Genomic DNA, 25,174 nt, shown 5'->3' on the forward strand with positions numbered 1-25,174 from the left:
TTTACTTTATCGCAACTAACTTTTACTTTCCCGCAACTAACTTATTAAATCATATATTTCATTTAGGCAATAGCGTGGCTCTGCCGGTTGTTCTAAATGAAATATAATGATCTAATTTAACATTTATTTTATGCAGTTATATATTTATATAGTTATATATATAATCATAGGTACAATATATAAAATATCGGCGAATTCGGTATTTTCTATAGTGGGAACTATATTATATTAGGTGTGTGTTTAAATATTTAATTTTCTTGGAACCATTATTTATGGTGGTTTCATTCATTCCAACTTTTAGTTAAACAATATTGCATAAACAAAGAATAAATCCTCGAGCCTTGACAAAATTTATAATTTGTAAACTTCGTTCTTGAATTTGGTAATCTATAAATTAATAAATTTAAACTTAAAATAACCTCTCTGTGGATCGATCTCGTACTTACGAAATATATTACTTACAGACAACCTACACTTGGGTGAATTATAATTTAAGTAGTAGCAACTGAGCAGGAGGCTAGACCCGAGGACCGCCCACGTTTTTATTTAAAATGTTAAGCATGTCGAATATTTTTATATTCTGATTTTCGTGAAGTGGTTGATGATGTTTTAAACAATCATTTTTTTTGGGAGACTTGGTGGTGATTGTTTTATGGTGAATGTTTTAGACGAACAAATATTTTATTGCCAAGTGAATGTTTATTTTATATTTAAGAAAATTTTTAATTTTTCCGCAAAATTTTAAATAGTTTAAAGCCCGGTACGTTTTTTCCGCAAAATTTTAAATAGTTTAAAGCCCGGTACGTTACATCAACAATCAAATATAACTCATGTCAATAGGACACACTAAATGTACTATCCATGCAATCATTTAACTCATCACATGAATTTAATTCTAATGCACACAAGTCATTGCCATGACAAAGCCTCATCAATTTGACAATCTTTGAACACTCAAAATAAATAACATTTGAATTTAATTCATGCAATATATCACCATTCTCAATTCTATGACACTTAGGCAACAAGGTTAAATCATAGTCATACCTTCTAAATATCACAATTTCAACCTGTTCTCCAAACTCTTGAAAACGAGACAACAATGACTTAAGGTAAGGAATCAAATCATACCTCATAGTCGTAGTAGTGACAACGAACCTTGCCTCATCGCGATTGCACTTGCTTTCATATGGATCATCTCCTTGCGTTCCCACACCATCAACACTTGCTCTCCTCCTCATCATTACATCACCATAATTCTGCAAAAGAAGAAGTAACAATGCTCGGGATTGAACCGGCTATATCATCACAATGTGAATAACTCTCAACCTCACTCTTCTCACTCTTTCGGCCTTTAGTTTATTTTTCTTTTTCTTTTGTTTGGCCCCTTTTTCTTTTTCATATTTTTCTTTTATCTCTATATTCTTTTCTATGGCCATCTCACTTTTTTTTTCACTTTTTCTTTCGGCCATTTCACACTTCTTTTCACTCAATTTATGAATAAATTTCAATTGATCCTCAAGAACAACATTTGGATTCAATTGAACAAATGAAATATTTTGTTCCTCAACAAATTTATGTACAATAATTTCTCCTTGCCTACTCTCCTCCTCCATAGTAGACAAATTATGTGAGAACCTGGAATTTCCAAAGCAAATCATGTAAGAGATAAAAACTCAAAACTACGCTTAAACTAAGCTCAAAATTTTCATTCTAACTATAAAACTCAAATATGAACTTAAATTTTCAGCTAACTTGACTCGAGGAAGTAACTCCAAAGCTCGGGGATTAGCTCAACGGAAAGCTATGCTATAAGAAACCGTATCAGTCGAAGAGTCGTCATCGGAGAAGTAAAACCCCAGCTCAAGGACTCAATCTTTCAGCTCAATGAAGCTCAACCATGCTTGTCGTAAAAGGACAAAAAAGGGAGCTAAAGGAGGAACTAAGGGAATGGAAAAATTTATTGAGCAAGAATTTGTCCATGAGCTAAAGGTTTGGACAAACTAATGGTGCAAGAGATGACCATTGAATTAACAAAGAAAAGAGCTAAAGGTTTGGACAAACTTATTGTGCAAGAGACGACCATTGAGTTAACCAAGAAAGGGAGCTAAAAGAGGAGTTAAGGGTTTGGACAAATTAATTATGCAAGAAATTTCCCTTTAGAAAACCTAGATGACTCTTGGTGCTTGAGATGGCTTTGTCTAAAATTATTTCTTTTCTTGGGCAACAAGTGGCTCGGCCAAGGACAAGGGAAAGGGCAAAATTTTTCCTATAAATAGCACCTCAAACCTCATATGAAATGCACACCAAAAAGCTCCCACAAAGCAACCAAAAATTGGCCAAAGCAAGGAAGAAAGAGGAATCAATTTCGTGCAGTTCGTGTGATCAACAAATACGTCGAAGTGCTGCTGGAGTAACGGCATAATCTGCTCAAGTTTTACGTCAAAGTGCTGTCAAATTTTTGGAAGAAAACTTCGTTCAAGAATCTGCATATTTTGAACCGTACCTTCGAATTCGTTAAGTGGGTTTTTTTATATATTTGTTTGGAAATTTTAAACTTGGATATATATATCATGACATGCATGTATGCGTGTCTTCATTTTTGAAAATATGATGTCTGTCTATTTAAAATTTCGATCGATGTTATGTTCTTTTGGTTTTCAATATTCTAAGACTCGGCTGTATTCGTTCAAAATTCTGAAAAGATCTGTTCGATAAAAATCTGAATTCTGTGATACACTGTTACAACTCGATTTGAAATAGGACGATAGTTGTAGTTCTGTCTGGCCCCCATTGATGGGTATAAAATCATATTTTTTCTGGCCCCCATCAGTGGGTATAAAACCGTGTTTTGGCCTCACCCCTTAGAGGACTAACATATTCGGGACAATTTGATCATAGAAATGAGATGAGTAATAGTGTTGTGTTTGTTCTGAATTGTTCTGATTTGCTTCTGAACTGATCTGATTCTTCTGATAACCTTTGTCTCATATTTGACTCTGTTCTATTATGATAAGATAGAAGTAATAAGTTTTGAAAGTTTGTTAAAGAAATGCTTTAAATATTATGTTCTATATGTATCATTGGAAATCGATCGACCCCCACTTGCTGAGTGTTTCCCAAAACGCTCCCCCCTTACAAATTTAAGATAAAAATAAAGAGCAACTGAATGAGGAGGAAAAAGGAGCTTTCTGGGGATGGTAATCGATTAACAAGATCAAGAATCAAGATTTTTACTTTCCTTTTGTTTAGTTTCCGCTTCCGCAACTCTGATGTAATTTTTATTCTATTATTAATGTAAAGACAATATTTTATTTATGAAAAAGACTGGTTATTTGGCATTTCGATACGATGCTTAATTGTTTTCAAGTAATTATTAAACAATGCCGGATGTCACCGATGCTTTGGTCTCGGGGCGTGACATTTAAGTGGTATCATATCCGTCAGGTTCATAATCCCGCTGGGATTTTGATAGACAAAATTTGGCGAAGTCAAATTTTGGCAAAAGCCTAGTGCATTCTGAAACAAACATCCTTTCCAAAATTCTTCGAGAAATTCAAACTCTATCCCCTTCAATCATTCTGAAAATTCTTAGTATTGAAATTCCACGACAACTTTGTTTCCATTTTTGTGCCTTTCTATCCTTATAATGTTATGATATTTTACCTCGATTTTATCCTAAGAAACGGCTGCTCCACGTACTCGTGCTCAGGCTGCCCTCCGTATGCGCCAGCTCACGATATACAATCAAACTAGAGAGATTGCGACTTTGAAGGCACAACTTTCAAGGGAGAAGCTAAAGAAATAGGAGCTTATCGAAATTAGAAGCATACTGGAGATAGACATACAGCGACTCACTGACCATCTGGACTTGGCTGAGAGCCAACTCCTTCAGATACCTAGTTATTGATTCAGCTCGCATCGCACGTCTAGTTTCACTGAACAGGGACTTGCTAGAGAGAGTAGAGATAGAGCGAAGACGTGTTACTCAGGCTCGTCAGCGTCAGGAGTAGTTCAACACCAAGCAATAACGGTACATTTCCAAGATCCACAGCACCATGGACAGACTTCAGGATCAGAATAACTACTTGCATCTGGTGATAGAAAACATGGAGGAAGAAGAGGAAGCACCGATGGAGGTGGTCGGAGATGACAACGATAGCGATGACGTAGATATGATAGACTAGATTAGATTAGTATTATGATTGTATTAAGATTATGATTGGAAAAGTATTAAGTGTAACAATTTAATTTTAAATAAAAAAATTTTCTTTAAATTATGGCATATTGATGAGTATTTTATCAATAAAAATGTTTTTTTATCTTTATAGGAAACAAACATGGATCCTCAAAGCATTATAACCGAACTCCAAAAAACATATCCAGGAAAAAGAAGCAGAAATTAAAACATTGAAAGATAAAAATGAGAAACTCGAGAGGGATAACTACAAGTTAGATGGAAATACCGTATGCATGATGGAAGATCTTCGTGAGGCTAGAGAAGAAGAAAAAAGACTGCGTGATGACGTTAGACGCTATGCTGCTTATCACCTAGAATCGGAACGTCAACACGAGATCACCAAGCGAGAGTTGAACAAAGCGCAAGATAGGATTTTGAAACTCCAAATCCGAGATGATAGCCTTCTCAAAACACAACGCCGCCTTGAAGAACGAATTGAAGAACATGAACTCAATGAGACAGTAAACCAATCAACAATACAAGAGCTTCAAGACCAAGTGAATAACCTCGATGACCATAACACACTGTTACAAGACCACATTGATCAACTACAGAACGATATGATCAATTTAGAAGATCTCGAAGGTGAGATGGAAATAAACCCCGAGGAGAATCTTGAAGAAGAAGAAGCGATTGGAGAAATGGGCGAGGGAGAAGTCTTAAATGAATAGGATAGACTCTTAGAATAAGATACTAATGTATAAGAGTTGAATTAACTATTATTTTTGTAACAAATTTGTGATTTTTTGAATTACTAATGAAAAATATATTTTGTTGTCCTTTACGTTATCAAAGTTATACAAACAACGTAGAAAACCTTTATGCTTATAGAAAATGGTAAGAAGACCACCAAGGAACAACCGTAATCCCCGCGGAATTAATCAAAACGAGAATGAAAATCCACAGTCACCACCGAGGGTGAACCTCAGCCGAGAGGACATAATGGCAATAGCTACCATAGTAGCCGCCACTTTGCAAGGAATGGTGAATCTCATTGCCAATGCCATCCAGCCGCCACCAGAACCACAACCACGAGGAATCAAGTATCATTACGAATCCCTCAGGAAGAATCGAGTCCCCACTTTTGATGGAAATGCAGACCCAGAAGTCAGTCATAACTGACTTAAGAATGTTGAAGCTCAGCTGCACTTATTGGAAGTACCTGAAGGACTTAGAGTGGAGGTCGTGACCCCGTTTATAGAAGATTGAGCACGAAAGTGTTGGGAAACAGTGTCACCATCTTTGGATAAGGTAGAGCAGATCACATGGCAAACCTTCTGGAGAGAATTTTTAAAGTAGTATTATCCAGCATAGTTTCGTCTGCAGAAGCTAAGTGAATTTGAAAACTTTAAACAAACATCAGATATGATGGTGATGGAATACAAATCAATGTTCAATGATCTGGGGGGACCTACGTTCAAACTATCATGTCGGATGAAGCTCTGAAAATGCACCGGTTCAAGAAAAGGCTAAGCAGCCGGATTCAATCAGCTATGGCAGTATTCAGACCAAGAAATTTTGCAGATTTCATGGGCGCGGCAATGAGCGTGAAAACTTATATCAAACGTCACGAAGAAGAAAACAAAAACAAGAGACCTTTGACTAGTCAGTCGACTAAGAGTGGCCCCAAATTCAAGAGGCCAAACTATTCATGCGGTCTTTCAAGAGGAACCTTTAGTAGTGCTGGTAATAAAGAAGGAAATTGGTGTGATACTTGTCGACATAAGAACATTGGGGAATGTTATAGAAAAACGGGTGCTTGTTTCAGATGTGGTAAGGTGGGTCATCGGATTAAAGATTGTCCGGACAACAAAGACAAAGGGGCAGGACCCAGCAAACAAAATGAAAATAAGACTAATGCTCGGGTGTATGCAATAACCCAGGAAGAAGCTGATAACGCCAATGAGGTGGTGGCAGGTACTGTTTTACTCAATAAAATACCTGCATACACTTTGTTTGATTGTGGTGCTACGCACTCATTTGTGTCTAGAAGATTTGCTAAGAAGCTAAAACTTGAGCGTGAAATTCTTAGTGAACCGTTAAGAGTAACAACACCTGCATGTAAAACAATTGAAACCCACAAGGTGTATCGAAACTGTCAAATTTGTATCTAGTAAATATATTTTTGAGGCAGAATTGATTCAACTCAATATGATTGAGTTTGACATCATTCTTGGAATGGATTGGTTAGCTAAAAACCATGCCAATTTAGACTGCCAAAAGAAAAATCTTAGACTTCAGACTCCGACTAAAGAGGAAGTCATCTATTACGGAAAATCCAAAGAACAAAAATCTCTGTTATCTGCCTCGCAAGCCTGGAAGGCCATAAAAGGAGGCGACGAAATTTATCTGGCAATGATCAATGAAGCCAAGGAAGAAGATGCCCCAAAGTTAGAAGATATACCAGTTAAGGATTTTCCAGATGTTTTCCCTGAGGATTTACCGGGTACGATACTAGATAGAGAAGTAGAGTTTGAAATCAATTTGGTCTCTGGTGCTGCACCATTTCAAAGGCACCATACATAATGACTCCACCTGAATTAAAGGAGTTAAAGGTACAACTTCAGGAATTACTGGACAAGAAGCAAATCCGACCCAGTGCATCTCAGTGGGGAGTCTCGGTCCTGTTTGTAAAGAAAAAGGACGGAAACATGAGGCTTTGCATTGACTATAAGGAGTTAAACAAGATCACCATAAAGAATAAATACCCGCTCTCAAGAATAGATGATCTCTTCGATCAACTAAAAGGAGCCAAGGTTTTCTCAAAACTCGATCTAAGATCAGGTTATCACCAGCTAAAAGTCAAAGCAGAGGATATTCCCAAAACCGCTTTTAGGACGAGATACGGATACTACGAATTCACAGTAATGCATTTTGGTCTAACAAATGCTCCTGCAGCATTCATGGACCTTATGAACCGTGTATTCAAGCCATATCTTGATAAGTTTGTGGTTATTTTCATAGATTATATCCTGGTATACTCCCCAAGTGAGGAAGAACATCGAGAGCATCTGCGTCTCACTTTGCAGACACTGCGAGAAAAAGAACTCTATACCAAATTCATGAAATGTGAATTTTGGTTAAAGAGTGTTGCTTTCTTATGACATATAATCTCGGAATTAGGGGTGTCAATGGACCCTAAGAAAGTAGAAGCGATCAGGACTGGCCCCAACAAAAAACAGTAACCGAGGTAATGAGTTTTTTTGGTTTAGCTGGCTACTATAGAAAATTTGTGGAAGGATTTTCTTCGATAGCCATTCCTCTCACCAAACTTACACAGAAAAATTCGAAATTCATTTGGAATGAAGCATGTGAGAAGAGTTTTTAAACCTTGCATCTGCACCAGTACTAATTCTTCCTGAGAACGGCAAGAACTTCACAATATACAGTGACGCTTCAAAAATAGGATTAGGGTGTGTGCTTATGCAAGAAAGACAAGTAATTGCATATGCATCACGACAATTAAAACCGTATGAGCAAAATTATCCAACTCATGACCTTGAGTTAGCTGCTATCGTATTTGCGCTCAAAATCTGGAGGCACTAACTTTATGGAGTAAAGTGCGAAGTATTCACTGATGACCAGAGCCTCAAGTACATATTTACCAAAAAGGAATTAAACATGAGGCAAAGTAGGTGGATGGAACTCCTAAAAGATTATGATCTAGCTATCAATTACCATCCCGGTAAGGCATATAAGGTGGCAGATGCTTTGAGCCAAAGGAACCTTAGGAAAGTAAGCTTATCTTCTCTATCAGTGCAACCAAGCCTTCAAGAAGAAATCAAATTGAAGCAAAACCAAGATTCCTCTATCTTTAGAATTAAAGGACAAATTCAAGAAAGGAAGGCCCCAGAATTTCAGATTGATGAGAACAGTATTTTATGGATAAGGACGGTTGTGTGTGCTAGACATCGATGGGATTCGTGAAGAAGTAATGGCCGAGGCACATAAATCGAAATTTTTAGTACATCCGAGAAGCACCAAGATGTACCGAGATCTGAAAAACAATTATTGGTGGAATGGAATGAAGAAAGACGTAGCGATCTTTGTTGCAAAGTGCTTAACCTGCCAACAAGTCAAGGCAGAACATCAACGACCTGGAGGACTACTGCAACCACTAGAGATACCCAAGTGGAAGTGGGAACAAATCTCCATGGATTTTGTAGTAGGGCTACCAAAGTCAAGACAAGGTCACGATCGAATCTGGGTAATCATTGACATATTAACCAAATCTGCACATTTCTTACCAGGGCCGATGCGGGGGGTGATCGCCGGTGCCATGAGGTTGCACGGACAAGGAGCGGCCCCTGGCAGACTTCTAGGCGGAGGGAACATGAATAAACCGATCTTACACGGAAATGAGGGGGATTCTGAAACTGTTCAATGTATTGAACTGCACAGTTGAAGAGGGTTTAAAAGATTTGATATGTACTACTCATACCAATAAGATGCATCTTCTTTTCAATAGCGCATCACCTAAAAACTCCAAATTTAAGCGTGCTTGACTTGGGCAATTCTGGGATGGGTGACCTCCTGGGAAGTTTTCTAGGGTGCGTGTGAGTGAGGACATAAGCACGCTGGAAAGACTCGTATTGGTACAGTGAGGACAGTCGTCGAATCTGGGGCGTCACAGTTTCTTAGTGATGCCGTTTGGACTGACGAATGCTCCAGCAATATTTGAAATGTCTGCCTTTCTTTTTCTTAAAATGTGCTAGAATTTTTTTTTAGACCCTTACATAGCATCGGCCGAATCATACACATTTGCATAAAAATATTTTAGAACCATTTTAAAATTAAAACAACCAACTATATATTTGAGAAATACAGTTCATACTATAATTCTCTCAAAAATCACTCAAAAACGTAAATAAAAAGTCGTAAAACTCTTTAACATAAATCATAATCATAAATGCGGAAAGCTAGAAGCGCTGGTCCTCGGGTCGTGTGCACCTTCAGTCCAGTCAGGTCAACCATCAAGACCTCCCATAACATTAATATCATAAACACCTGCATCAATCACACCTAGTGAGTCTAAAGACTCAACACGTCATATTCTTGATAACAAGTGATACGTATAAAACCACAAGCAACAGTGAAAAATACTTGTACTTAAAATATCGTTTTCATGAAGATGCATAAACTTCAAACATAAACATTTTCGTAAACCTTTTTATGATGCATGAACTTTAAAAAAAATATTTTCATAATGATGCATCAACTTTAAACATAAACATTTTCATGACATGCATAACATAAACCTTAACATTTTCCTTTTTCCTCAACATGACATAACATAAAACATTTTTCATGATCATAAAAATTTTCCTTTTCCTTTTCGTTTTCCTTTTCGTTGAATTCAGATAGTTAATTGTGACTTTCCTCATCATGACATAAACCTCAAAGGTCGATGGATCCATCTACATAAAACCGCAGTACTGGGCGGCGGGGGACACCAGCAACACTCTCACCGGTCAACTGGGCACTGGCCTATCCTCTTTTGAATAAAAATACGATCGTCGGGGTCCCCTCTGGGGCCTTTTCTCATAAATGGGCTCCCTCTGGGGCCTTTTCCCCTCACGATATTCCCATTCTTACCGTTACCACATACTGTTACCTCATATTCGTAATGATCAAAATACGATCGTCGGGCTCCCACTGGGACCGTCACCCTCACAATATCTCCAACATTATCGAATTAGTCACAATTCCTTCACTTCCTTCAACGTTTACATTCTCATAACTTTATAAAATCATGCATAACATGACATTTTTGTTTTGAAACCAAGCATGCATTATGTATTTTATATGTCAACCTTAAATCATAAAAATTCATAGACATTTAAAAATCATAATTTAATCATGAACATTTCATAAACATTTAAAAATTATCATAATATCATAAAAATAGCATTCAGAGCACTGCCATGACGTTTACTAATTTTTAGGTGTGAAAAGACCGTTTTACCCCTAGACGTAAAATTTCACGTTTTTGACATTTTCTTAATTCCATTGACTCTAACATGTCCCAAATAATTATTTAAGCCTACATGAATTTTTTCATATTTTTATTTAGCTTAAATCGATGACTTTTAAATTAATCTTTAAATATGACGTATTAATGCATTTCAATCCCGAATTAACCCAAACCTTAATATAAAATTCCCAAATTAAAAACTTAGACTTCTAATAACTATTTAAGCTTAAATATAATTTTTCATAATTATATAAAGCTTAAACTACGCTTTTCAATTAATTCGTTAATTAACGTTTCGTGCGACGATTAAATCCCGATTAAATCCAAAACTCGTTATTTTGATCCCAAATTTTAAACATAACATTTTTATCATTTATTCTACCCTTAGGAGCCATGAACCACCCCCGTGGACCCATGGTTCTAATTTTTGTTCTCAAAATCTCGAAATTGACACACGTACGAACATACCGAGCAATCTCCCGATTTACTCGAGCCACACCCGAGCCACCTTGAGCCAAACCCAAGCCAACCCATCTATGAACCCTACTGACCAGCCCCAAGCCCAAGAACCAGCTCCTAAGTCGCAACATCCCTGCTGGAACTTAACTCAAAATGTTGCCTGTGTGCGTGTGTTAGTGTCCTAAGTGTATTAGGTTTCCTAGTTGCCTAGGACTCATCAAGCCACTTAACCACTGACCACCCATGACCATTACCCTCCCTGGACCACGCCCAGACCAACCCAAGCCCCCATACCCGAGCAGCTAACCTCTAAACTAAGCACCACAGCCTGCGCGCATCTCGCTGTCAGGTGCTTCCTCTCGTTTTCTTGAACCAGCAGCCAACCAAGCAGCCACAACCCCTGCCCAGGCCCTTAAGCACCCACCTAGGGCTCTAAAGAGTCGACCTAGCCCAGCCCATAGCCCCCTAGCCGAGCCTATTCTTCCCTGCACAACTGCTGCAACCTGCGCTTGCTATGGTGCTCCCTCACGGTTTTCCACTTTTTCTCAAGCCAGCAGCGAACCACGCCGCTCCAGCACATTACTCCAACCACCATGACCGACCAGCCTGGCTCGTGCCCAGGCCAGCCGCAACCCCTCTTCTCAGCCTTTTCCTCTTGCACGCTCGGGAAGAGTCCTTGCTCTAGTGGACTCTTCCCTAGCCACTCCTCTTGAGCCCTGGCCCTGCTAGGACTGCACCTAACCCTAACCCACGTCTAGGCCAGGCCCCAACCCAAGCCTTGGCCAAGCCGTGAGTCCCCATGCAAAACCCCCGAGCTTTGAACCTCAACAAGCATACACCAACTTCTACAAAACTCTCGGCCCTTCGTGTGGTTCTTTGCCCATGGTTTCCAGCCTTGTTTTCTTCATGCTAGGAGCGTGTATGTTGTGTGTCTAGGACCCTAAATCATGTAAAAACCTTACTTGATCTTTCCCTAATAATGGCAGCCCCTTCAACATATATTAAACATGAATTTGGGATATAAAACCATAAGTTTACCACATGTATGTGAAATATTTCGAAAATATTCATAAGTAAATCATGCTTTTCATACAAACGTGATTCAAAACAATATTATGATGTGATAGACGAGAAAAAGAGATGTATGGCGTGCTTTTGCATTTTAAACGCACGAAAAATCGTTGACGAATCGAAGAACGACGGCGAGGAGACGACGGCTAGAAAACCTTTGCAAAAACTTGAAGCTTTTCCCTTGGATATTTGGTGTGTACCGTGAGTTGGTTTGCAAGGGAGAGTTTTGATTTGTTGGGGAAAGTAGGCGCGTGATATGAGGAGTATTTGGGGTCAATTCACATATTAAATAGTTAATAAAAATACTAATCAAGCTTAGGCCTATTAAGTAAATAAATTAGGTCCATTAGTGCTTAATTAGAATATTAAAAATAATTTTGTTTATTTAAGTTTGTGAATTTATTAGCCGGGTTGCCCACAAGTTCGTGTTTTTGTTGAAAAACTAACACCGATAAAAATTACGTCCCGGCGTATAAAATCACCACAAAACTCCTTATTTTAAAAAATATGAAAAGGCATCACCCTTAATTTTAATAATTAAAAACGATTAACCAATAAAAACATTTTCTTTTTTTCAGCTCTCGGTCTCCGTTCCTCGATCGCAACTCAAATAACCTTTAAAAATATATTTTTATGCAACAATGTAGAAAATATATTTTTAAACATGCAAATATGCCCAACATAATTAATCCATGCAATTAAAACATTTAATTAAAATACAAGAGAATTTAATAATTGCATGCATGTGGTTTGCGGGGACATTTTAAATTTTCGGGGCGTTACAATCTCCCCCCCTTAAATTGAATTTCGTCCTCGAAATTTGCTTATCCTTAATAACCCAAAGTTTAGACTTAGTTCTAGTATCCCAATAATCCACGCTTCCGCTGCGTTACTCTGATAAAACTTAAGTTCTAGAATGTCCTTACGTCTTCTAGATCCCATTTAAATTTTCCTTCTAAATCCTTATTTTCAAATCGCAACTTAAAATGACCCATGATGTCTTAGTGCTATGTTATTATAACCTCGAATTTCAACTTTTCTTAAAATTTCCAATAAAAATATGGATGACCACGCTTATCGTATATTACTTTCCTTATTTTTATACCCAAAATGTTCATCAACCTATGAAATTTCAATCTTAAAATCTCAAAAGCATCTGCTAACGCTTAGATTTTCAAGCCTAATATCGATTCATCCTTAAAAACCCTTGATTAACATTCTTTATAACATTATAACCAAGACATCCCAAGGTTTCAAATATTCTTAAAAGTTTAAATCATCAAAAATTCTTATCATTTAAACATTCAATTCTCACTTATTGCTAAACTAGTCCTACAAATTCCTTAACAATTGCAAAATCAATTCTTAATTTCCTCAAAAATTATCTAATTGGTCCTTAATTTCGAAAATCTGATGATTAACCCATAAGTTTTTGGCATTCTTAATTTCCTGCTACAAGTTTTCCATAACATAATTTCGAAAATTTTAAACTTATTTACCCAAAAATCAATTATCATAATCAATCTTACCTTTCATCAAAACTTAAAATCCCAATTTATACATTTTCTTACTCCCAAAGTCGTTGCAAATCCTCGAATCATTATTACTTATGAGTAATTCTCAAAAATTAATTCAACTAGTAACCATGAATCATAAATATTTTGTTAGAAAAATCTACATGTCCCAAAAATATTCGTAATATTCACGATTAACTTATGTACCCAAACAGTAGAACGTCAATACTAGAACCCAAAAATCAACATCGTCCAATTCCACCACGAAGCCAACATGCGTTGAAATCGAATAATTTCTTATTTCATACCGTATCACGTATAAAAATTTTAAAAGCATATAAATCATATATTATCATGAAGCTATTAAACATGTGACATAAATATATAATTCATATAATTATGCAGGTAACATCATAAAATCATATAAAGCATGTAAACTTACAAATTGAGGCTTGACGACTAATTTTCTCGGCACTGATGGTGGCACAACCCTTTACAGAACCATTGCTCTGATACCAACTGAAACGTCTGCCTTTCTATTTCTTAAAATGTGCTAGAATTTTTTTTTAAACCCTTACATAGCATCGGCCGAATCATACACATTTGCAAAAAAATATTTTCTATTTTTCAAACCTCGGTCTCCGTTCTTCGATCGCAACTCAAATAACCTTTAAAAATATATTTTTATGCAACAATGTAGAAAATATATTTTTAAACATGCAAATATGCCCAACATAATTAATCCATGCAATTAAAACATTTAATTAAAATACAAGAGATTTTAATAATTGCATGCGTGTGGTTTGCGTGGACTTTTTAAATTTTCGGGGCGTTACAATATTCATGGACCTCATGAATCGAGTATTTCAGCCTTATCTTGATCAATTCGTCATAGTATTCATCGACGATATGCTTATTTACTCGAAGAGCCATGAGGAGCACAGCCAGCATTTGAGGACGGTTTTACAGACCCTGCAGAGTCGCCAGTTATTTGCGAAGTTCAGTAAGTGTGAATTCTGGTTGGAAAAGATAGCCTTTTTGGGTCACATAGTGACTAGCAGTGGTATTGAGGTGGATCCAGCTAAGGTAGCAGCAGTAAAGGAATGGGTTGAGCCGAAGAATGCGCCTGAGATTCGCAGCTTCCTAGGCCTAGCAGGCTACTACAGAAAGTTCATTCAGGGATTTTCGTTGATATCAGTGCAACTCACCTCATTGACAAAGAAGAATGCTAAGTTCGTGTGGAGTGGTGATTGCCAGAACAGCTTCGATACTTTGAAGCAAGCTCTTATTTCAGCGCCAGTGTTAGCCATGCCTTCAGGGCAAGGAGATTTTGTTTTATACACCGATGTATCTAAGCTCGGTTTAGGCGCAGTGTTGATGCAGCATGGTCGGGTTATAGCTTATGCTTCCAGGCAGTTGAAAGTGCACGAGAAGAATTACCCGACTCATGATCTAGAATGAGCCGCCGTTGTCTTTGCATTGAAGATATGGAGCCACTACTTGTACGGCAAGAAATGTCAGATATTTACTGATCACAAGAGTCTCAACTATTCTTCACGCACAAAAAATTAAATATGAGACAGAGACGGTGGTTAGAATTGGTGAAAGACTATGATTGTGAAATTATCTACCATCCAGGGAAAGCTAATGTGGTGGCAGATGCCTTGAGCCAAAAAATGGCAGTTGTAGCACAGTTGTCAGCACAGAGACATCTTCAGTCTGAGATTCAGAGGTTTGGCCTAGAGGTTTATCGTAAGGGCAGAGCTCCGAGGCTGTCTAATTTGACAGTCCAATCTTCTTTGTTAGATCGAATCCGTAGAGGACAATCTTCAGATGAGCAATTGCAGAAATGGAGACTGAAGGATGAAGCCAAGGGCAGTGTACTCTACTCAGTGTCCGATGGTATTGTGAGATACATAGATAGAATGTGGGTGCCTAATGTTGATTCCTTTAGAGAGGAAATTATGTCGGAGGCACATGCATCTCCGTATTCCATCCATCCTGGAGGTACCAAGATGTACAAGGACTTTCAGATTTTGTATTGGTGGCCAGGTATGAAGAGAGACATCCGTCAGTTTGTGTCAGAATGTCTCACTTGTCAGCAGGTGAAGGCAGAGCATCAGAGGCCAGCAGGGATGCTTAAGCCACTTCCTATCTCCGAGTGGAAATAGGATAATATTACCATGGACTTCGTCGTTGGTTTTCAAAAGTCAGTCAGAGGATTCAATGCTATTTGGGTCATAGTGGATCGACTCACTAAATCAGCGCACTTCTTGCCAGTGAAGACGACTTTCTCCATGACGCAGTATGCAGAGCTCTATATCAGGGAGATAGTCCGATTGCACAGAATCTCAGTTTCTATTGTGTCCAACAGTGACCCGAGATTCACATCGTCCTTTTGGAAGAGCTTAAATGCAGCCATGGCGTCGAAGTTGTTATTCAGTACAACTTTTCACCCGCAGACAGATGGCCAATCTGAGCGTGTGATCCAAATATTGGAGGATTTGTTGCGAGCCTGTATGATCGATTTCCAAGGGACTTGGGAATCGAAGCTACCTCTAGTGGAGTTTATATATAACAACAGCTTCCAATCATCTTTAGGTATGGCTCCCTACGAGGCATTATATGGAAGGAAGTGCAGATCACAAATTCATTGGGATGAGGTTGGTGAGAGAGCAGAACTTGGTCCAGATATAGTTCAGCAGACTGCAGATGTGGTGGTCAGGATACGAGACAGAATTAAGACCGCCCAGAGTTGTCAGAAGATCTATGCTGATAAGAGAAAGAGAGATCTAGAGTTTACCGTAGGTGATCACGTTTTCATGAAGATAGAACCCATGAAGGGTGTTAAGAGATTTGGGAAGAGAGACAAGCTCAGTCCGAGATTTATTGGGCCGTTTTAGATTTTTGACAGAGTTGGGACACTAGCTTATCGTGTAGCATTATCGTCGAATCTGGCCGGTGTACACTATGTATTCCATGTCTCGATGCTGAGAAATTATCTGGCTAATCCTTCGCATGTTATGAACTATGAGCCGTTGCAGTTGGCTCCAGACCTGTCATATGAGGAAAGACCCGTCCAAATACTAGACAGACAGGAGCGTAGGCTTCGGAACAAGGTGACCAAACTAGTCAAAGTCCGATGGCTAAACCAATCAGTGGGAGAGGCCACTTGGGAGACCGAGGTAGATATGAGAAGTCGCTATCCAGAGTTGTTTGGTAAGATTTAATTTCGAGGACGAAATTTATATAAGTGGGGGAGGAACTGTAGAGCCCAAATTCAGTACACGTAAAACCCATGCATTTATTTAATTGTTAAATTATTTATTTAAATTTAAAATGAGTTTTAGCGGTGAATGATTTATTTAAATGCATTACTTTAAATTATTTATGTTTTGTGATGCACATTAAAAATATTTTCTCGAGTTTCATGTTTCAGGCAATTATTCGATGCGAGATCGAGGAAAAGAGACCGGTGACGATTTTGGTAATTTTAAAATGTGGTATTTTATTTTATTTAAGATTGGGGGGCATTTTAAATGATTTAGTTGGTTTTTAGCATTTTAAAAGCCTAAATTATTTATTTAGTGATTTTAGAATTTAAAAGATTTTTAAAGTTTCCACTTGTACATTGTTTTTTTTTTTATCCAGAGATTTTATTAGAGATTAGTAGGGAGTTAATATCTTAATTATTTGTTAATGAGGTAATTAAGCAAATTTTTCCCTTAATTCCTAACCAAAACTCACGCACACACCCTTTCTACACCGCACACACTCATGTAACACACACACACAATTCTTAGCACTTCTATTTCAGATTTTGAGTGGTACAAACTTAGGGAGCAAGAGCAGCCGCCCCTCCCTCTTCAATTTCCCAACAAGTTTTCGTCAATTTTCTTCAAGAAAAATCGTGCCGCGTTCGTCTCGGATCAACCTCGCATCTTTCCCCGCTTCGGTGTCGTCGTTTCGGTAACGTTAAAGATTTAAAGGCACGTATATTATTTTATTTATGCATCGATCTCGTCATATTATGCGTTGTGTTATTTATTGTGCGTAAAACTACATGTGTGATGTGTAAATTTGAGCAGAAATTGTTTAGATCGCATTTTGAATGTTTTTGGATCTAAAAATTACGTTTTTGCTTTTCTTTTAAAAACTGCGATTTTTCGGTCGAGAATTTAGAAAAACTTTCAACATATGAAATGTAGAACTATTTGATACCTTCGATTTGATATAACATTCAAAATATTTGGATAAAGAATTGAGTGAGTTATGACCGTTTTCGTGGGACTGCTCAAACTTCGTTTTTCCGAAAAAATATGTTATTGACGAATTCTTGAAGTGTTTGAGTTGCAGGCTTCGTTGGACATCGCTAGGCCATCACTTCTGCATTTAGACATGATGCGGGAGGTGTTCAGGTAACGTTTGAGGTTTCGTTTTGAGTTGGGAATGGCTTGGGAAATAATAGAAACCTTAGGAAGGATAAAGGTGTCGAAATCATGGGTTTGTTGCATTGTTTATGATGCGTCGTTTTGGAGATATTGGGACGTTTTTATGGAGTCGAGTCAGTGTCATGGCGTCCTAGGATGAGTCTCGAGGCGTCGTTCATTGTCGGTGTAATCGGAATTGGAGAAATAAGTTTCTAAATCGCGGAGCCAAAAGACTCGGCACCCGAGAGGTAATTTCTTACTGCCCGAGCGCCACCTTCACTGTCGGGAGTTTCATTTTATAGGCTCGGTGCTCGAGCGGTAATATATTACCGCACGAGCACGGCCCCATCTATTAGAATGTTTGGTTTCCACCTTCTTTCAAGTTTAAATAGTGGGTTCATATCTTTTATGGTTTGGGAAATGTTCACAAGTCATTTTAGAGTTTGTTTCAGGGTTTGATGTCATGGTTAGTATGATTAAACGAGGTCAATTCCCGAGGGGTCTAGAATGTCATAAGGTATTTAATTGATTCAGTGGTGAGCACGAATACCTAAGTCTAAGTTATGCAAGTTAAGTGTTGGAATTCATGTTAGTATGTTGCAACAGTAGTCCAAGCGAGATCCAACGAATCCCTCAACGCCAAGTAAGCATGTTCGACGTGCAAAGAAAATACTTTTAAGTTTTTGAGGCATGCTAAATGTCTTGTGACCAAAATTATGTATGGGTTTGGAAAGCGGTAAAGTATGACCAGGGACCAATCCACCCCGTTAAATCATGAACGGGTTTAGATCAGGATTGGAAAGCGTTAAAGCATGAACGGGGACCAATCCACCAGTTACAGCATGAACGGGGATCTCATGTATGTGGCAAGGGATCTTCCCTGTCAGCCCAGTACTGTGGTTTAGTCTGTTCAGGCGTATTCATGTATGGGTCACTTGCTTTGAACCATGTCTCTACGCAAAATGATGAAGTTATGTATGTTCAAGTATGCTAGCATGTTTATGAAAAGTTTTCACGTTACAGCACGTCTATGTTATGTACGTATGTTCAAGTTTAATTGCAAGTTCAAGTTTCAAGTATGTACGCTCTATTTTGAAGTTGCATGTGGTTTTATCACATACTACTTGTTACTTCCAGTTTATACGTGTTAAGTCTTTAGACTCACTAGACTTTATCGATGCAGGTGATGAAGAGTTTAAGGAGGTGAGGGGTGGGGACTAATGAGCCGGCTTGGATTGCGCAGGAGGCTAAACCCAAGGACCGCCCACGTTTTATCTCAAGATTTTAAGCATGACGATTTTTTTAATACTCTGATTTTTACATTATGGCTTACGATGTTTAAACATGTATTTTTCCATTAGCAAACTTTGATTGTGACCTTTTTATTTCAAATATTTTTGTTGAACAATTTATGGAGGATCAAAATTTTAAAGTAAATTTTCTCATTTAAGAAAATTTTTATTTTTCCGCAAATTTCAAGTAGTAAAAAGTACGGTTCGTTACAGCGGATGAATTACAAAGTGGACAAATTAGCCACCCTGTACATGGACCATATAGTGAGATTACACGGAGTTCCGACAAGCATATTATCTGACAGAGATCCAAGAAGCCATGGGAACCAAAGTAACTCTCAGTACAGCCTATCATCCTCAGACTGATGGCCAAACGGAAAAAACAATTCAAACCTTCGAGGACATGTTGAGGGCATGTGCTCTAGATTTTCATGGAAATTGGAGTGAGCAGTTACCTCTGATAGAATTTTCTTATAATAATAGTTATCATAGCAGTATTGAAATGCCTCCGTATGAAGCATTGTATGGGAGAAAGTGTTGATCACCTTTGTACTGGGATGAAATCGGAGAAAAAGCTATCACTGGACCTGAACTTATTCAAATAACCATCGACAAAGTCGCCATAATCAGATCAATACTCAAGACAGCTCAAGATAGGAAAAAGAGTTGGGCAGATTTGAAGAGAAGACCGTTGGAATTGGAGATCGGAGAAAAGGCATATGTCAAAGTTTCTCCTATGAAGGGAGTGGTTCGGTTCGGTAAATCCTGAAATTTAAATCCAAGGTATGTAGGACCGTTCGAGATACTGGAAAAGGTGAGAACTCTAGCCTACTGACTGGCTTTGCCACAAGATATGTCCAGAATTCATATTGTTTTCCATATATCACAGCTAAGGAAATATGTCCTAGACCCAAATCGTGTTCTCAAAGTTGCATCGCTGATGATAGAAGGACATCTGAATGAAGAACTTAAATATGAAGAGGTCCCTATTCGAATAGTGGGCACAAAAGATCAAGTGTTCAGACACCGGACAATCCCATATGTCAAATTACAGTGGTCAAATCATACTGAACGGGAAGCAACCTGGGAACTAGGAGAGAAGATGCACACACAAAATCCTCATCTATTCAAAAGATCGAGTTGATCCAAGTTTCGAGGACGAAACTTTCTATAAGGAGGGTTGGATGTGAGAACCTGGAATTTCCGAAGCAAATAATTTAAGAAATAAAAACTCGAAACTACGCTTAAACTAAGCTCAAAATTTTCATTGTAATTATAAAGCTCAAATATGAATTTAAATTTTTAGCTAACTTGACTCGAGGAAGTAACTTCAAAGCTCGGTGATTAGCTCAACGGAAAGCTATGCTATAAAAAACCGTATTAGTCGAAGAGTCGTCATCGGAGAAGTAAAACCTCAGCTCAAGGACTCAATCTTTCAGCTCAATGAAGCTCAACCATGCTTGTCCTAAGAGAACAAAAAAAATTCCAAAAAAGAAACTAAAGGAATGGACAAATTTATTCAGCAAGAATTTGTCCATGAGCTAAAGGTTTGGACAAACTAATGGTGCAAGAGATGACCATTGAATTAACAAAGAAAAGAGCTAAAGGTTTGGACAAACTTATTGTGCAAGAGACGACCATTGAGTTAACCAAGAAAGGGAGCTAAAAGAGGAGTTAAGGGTTTGGACAAATTAATTATGCAAGAAATTTCCCTTTAGAAAACCTAGATGACTCTTGGTGCTTGAGATGGCTTTGACTAAAATTATTTCTTTGCTTGGGCAACAAGTGGTTCGGCCAAAGGCAAGGGAAAAGGCAAAAATTTTCCTATAAATAGAACCTCAAACCTCATATGAAATGCACACCAAAAAGCTCCCACAAAGCAACCAAAAATTGACCAAAGCAAGGAAAAAAGAGGAATCAATTTCGTGCAGTTCGTGGGATCAACAAATACGTCGAAGTACTGCTGGAGTAACGGCTTAATCTGCTCAATTTTTACGTCGAAGTGCTGTCAAATTTTTGGAAGAAAACTTCGTTCAAGAGTCTGCATATTTCGAACCGTACCTTCGAATTCGTTAAGTGAGTTTTTTTATATATTCATTTGTAAATTTTAAACTTGGATATATATATCATGACGTGCATGTATGTGTGTCTTCATTTTCGAAAATATGATGTCTGTCTGTTTAAAATTTTCGATCGATGTTATGTTCTTCTGGTTTTCGGTATTCTTCGACTCCGTTGTATTCGTTCGAAATTCTAAAAAGATCTGTTCGATAAAAATCTGAATTCTGTGATATACTGTAACAACTCGATTTGAAATAGGACGATAATTGTAGTTCTGACTGGCCCCCATTGGTGGGTATAAAACCATGTTCTGTCTGGCCCCCATCAGTGGCTATAAAACAGTGTTCTTGCCTCACCCCTTAGAGGACTAACATATTGGGGACAATTTGATCATAGAAATGAGATGAGTAACAGTGTTGTGTTTGTTCTAAATTGTTCTGATTTGCTTCTGAACTGCTCTGATTCGTCTGATAACCTTTGTCTCATATTAGATTCGGTTCTGTTATGATATGATAAAAGTAATAAGTTTTGAAAGTTTGTTAAAGAAATGCTTCAAAGATTATGTTCCATATGTATCATTGAAAATCGATCGACCCCCACTTGCTGCGTTTTTCCCAAAATGCTTACCCCTTACAAATTTCAGATAAAAATGAAGAGAAACTGAGTGAGGAGGAACAAGGAGCTTTATGGGGATGGTAATCGATTAACAAGATCAAGAATCAAGATCTTTACTTTCCTTTTGTTTAGTTTCCACTTCCGCAACTCCGATGTAATTTTTATTCTATTGTCAATGTAAAGACAATGTTTTTTTTATGAAAAAGACTGGTTATTTGGCATTTCGATACGTGGCTTAATTGTTTTCAAGTAATTGTTAAATAATGTCGGATGTCACCGACGCTTCGGACTCGGGGCGTGACAAATTAGGCATTTCTTCCCTACCTAATGATTAAGCTTCCACTGTACACAATTTAACAACATTCAACTCACCAACCAGCGGAATACCATCATCATCAAATCTAGCCTCAACTTCAGATCCAAGTTTAACTACGACCTCAACTTGATATTCAGATTCAACTACACCCTCAACCTCAACCCCCACTTGAGATTCAAGCTCAACCGCAACACCAACCTCCATTTGAGATTTAAGCTCAACTGGCGATTTCACTACGGTCACCTCCTCACGTGGACATTGGCTGATATCTTGTCCAACTGCTAAACACGAACAACATATAATATCACAAGTACTAGAATTTAAGTTGTTAAATGTACCTTGATATTCATATTTGGTAGTTTCATGTCTCGACTCCTTCATTGGCCTAGCAATGATTTTCTCTTCCAAGCTCGTCCTCCACGTGGATGCCAATGACTCAACCATTGGCCTTTCCACAATTTTCTCGTTTCTGTTGGACCGCCAGGTGGATGCAACCGAACCATCATACAAGCCACGCTCATCTCTCCTACCACCTCGCCTATTATTGTGATTCGGAACAAATCGCTTCCCCATCACCCTTTTAATGTCATCCCACGTAACTATTGGGTCATGCCCACATAGTCTCCTACCCAACACTAATTCATCCCACCAAGAAGTGGCATAGTCGGTAAACTCACTACAAGCTCGTCTTACCTTCATTGCTTAGGTATAATCCTCCTGGCTCTCAAATATACGATCCATTCAATCCTCCACTCAAGGTACGTCTTTGGATCGGCTCCCCCACTGAAAGATGGAACTGTCATCTTAGTATCACTTCTCCTATACTTTTCCCGGCTTTTATACCCACTATTTTCCTCACATCAACTATCATCATCATGATTCACATGCCACGTTCTATTTAGATCAACTCCTCTACCTCACATATTCTCACCAACCCATCTATCATACGTCTCTTCTTCCTCACACCGCCTATACCTCTCACGTATAGGCTTAAACTCCTTCTTCCACATGCTATCCAACTCCCCTAACGTCGTTTGGAATTGACGATCGTTAGACATTATACCTGCAAGAAAAAGTTTGTAGAAAACAATAAAGAATACAATTTCCTCATCACAAATCCTCACTATTCACTCCAATGAAAATTTCACTCGACTCTTTTTCTTGTCCTCACTACAAATACCTCACACGTCACTCCAAGAAATAAACGCTCACCCTTAAGTATTTCACTCGATTTTTGAGAGTTCACTCGTAGGGTACACTTTAGGCTATGTAGCTTGTGTGCCTCAAACTCACAATAAAAAAAAAATTTGCACTAAATAATCAGTGCAAATTTTTTTTTATTGTGAAAGACACTTGAATATGGCTCCCACAAGATAATAGAACAAAATAGCAACACCAATTTATGGCAGATTTTTAAAATTTTTGTACTCTTTTTTTTGTGCACAAAGGATGGCTGTGCAAACTCGAAAAAAAAAGAAAAAAAAATAGTCACGACTCAGAAATTTTGAGAATCACAAGATTCACGAAAGATGTAGAATGAAAAGATAAAACAGATCTGATTACAAACGAAAGATAAACACAGATCAGATATTAAAAACGATAAACTTACTTGAATCAAAGGAACCTAAAGCTCTGATACCAAATGATGGGATTCTTCGACCACAAAAACCAAACGCGCTCAAAAACGGAGTCACGCCCTCGGTTCGATGAAACAAAGAAACGATTGTGTTGTCCTGATCTTTTTGAACAAGTAAGGTTGTAATATTCGTCTCTAAATTACGAAGAATTTAGCAACAAATATTAATGAGATAAACAATCGATCTCAAGCGAACCTTCAAAGAACTCATCTTTGACAAACCGAGTGAAGAACAATCGACAAACGCCACAAAGTATTATACTTTGATAAGTTTGATTTGAAAAACACACAAATGTGTATACAAAGCCAAGCTTTGAAACTTGAGAGAAAAACTCACAAATATGATGAAACTCAATAATAATCTCAAAGTTAATTGTTTACAAAGGATTATATAATAAAACACAACAAAATCGCAATCTAGGGTTTCCATATCTAAAATCCACAAGGCGGCGCGCTTGGGCGGGAGATTCTACCGCTCGAGCGCGGGGTCTTCTTGACAGGTTGAGCTCGGGCGGCAAGATGTTACCGCTCGGGCGCCGAGTGTTTTGGAATTCACGTTCTGGACAGTTATTTTTGCGCTCGGGCTGTAGGATTTGACCGGTCGGGCGCGAAGGTTTCTGTCTTCCACTTCATTTAACACTTGCACAACGATCCTATGTCCTCCAAGCTCATTTCCATGCATCACGAACCCTTCGAGGCTTGGAACCTTGCTTGCAAGATCTTCTCGATTGCTCATAAGTCTATGCAATGCTCCCTTAAACCTCCTTCCAATCATTTGCACGTCATGACCGACCAGATTCATATCATAGAGTTTTCAATAAGCGTACTTTTAATGTAAAGAATCAATTCATGTTGTATTTGATAAAACCGCTCTAACTGATAAGCCAACTGATCCAATTGAGCTGACTGATCACTTAACAAATATTAGCTTGGAGGATGATAGTGAAGAAGAAGTTCACATCAACCGAAACATCCTTCAAACACCTGAACCAGAGGTGGTGGATCAAACAGTTGAACATGAAACTATTCCTAACAATCAGTTTGTGGAACAACACGACGATATTCAAATACAAACTGAAACTGAAAGAAATTTTCAGTTTCAATCTGAACCAGCTACGCAAATTGATCCAACAAATTCCAATTACAAATGGAGCAAATCACATCCACAAGACTTGGTGATTGGTAATCCATCTGATCAGATAAGAACTAGAAATCAAACGTTTAATTTATTTGTACATTCTGCATTTTTTTTTCAATTTGAACCTAAGAAAACTGATGAAGCTCTAGCTGATCCAAAATTGATAAATGCTATGCAAAAGGAGCTAAATGAGTTTACCCATAACAGTTTCTGGACTTTAGTTCCAAGACTACTTTCAAAGTCAATTATAGGTACAAAATGGATATACAGAAACAAACTGAACGAAGATGGTGCAATTTTGCGCAACAAAGCAAGGTTGGTTGCACAAGGATATAGACAAGAGGAAGGAATTGATTATGACAAAACTTATGTACCAGTTGCTCGACTGGAAGCAATAAGAATATTCCTAGCCTACGCCTCTTTCAAGA

The sequence above is a fragment of the Primulina huaijiensis genome, chromosome 17, assembly GCF_012295235.1.
Source record: "Primulina huaijiensis isolate GDHJ02 chromosome 17, ASM1229523v2, whole genome shotgun sequence".
In the NCBI taxonomy this organism is placed as follows: Eukaryota; Viridiplantae; Streptophyta; class Magnoliopsida; order Lamiales; family Gesneriaceae; genus Primulina; species Primulina huaijiensis.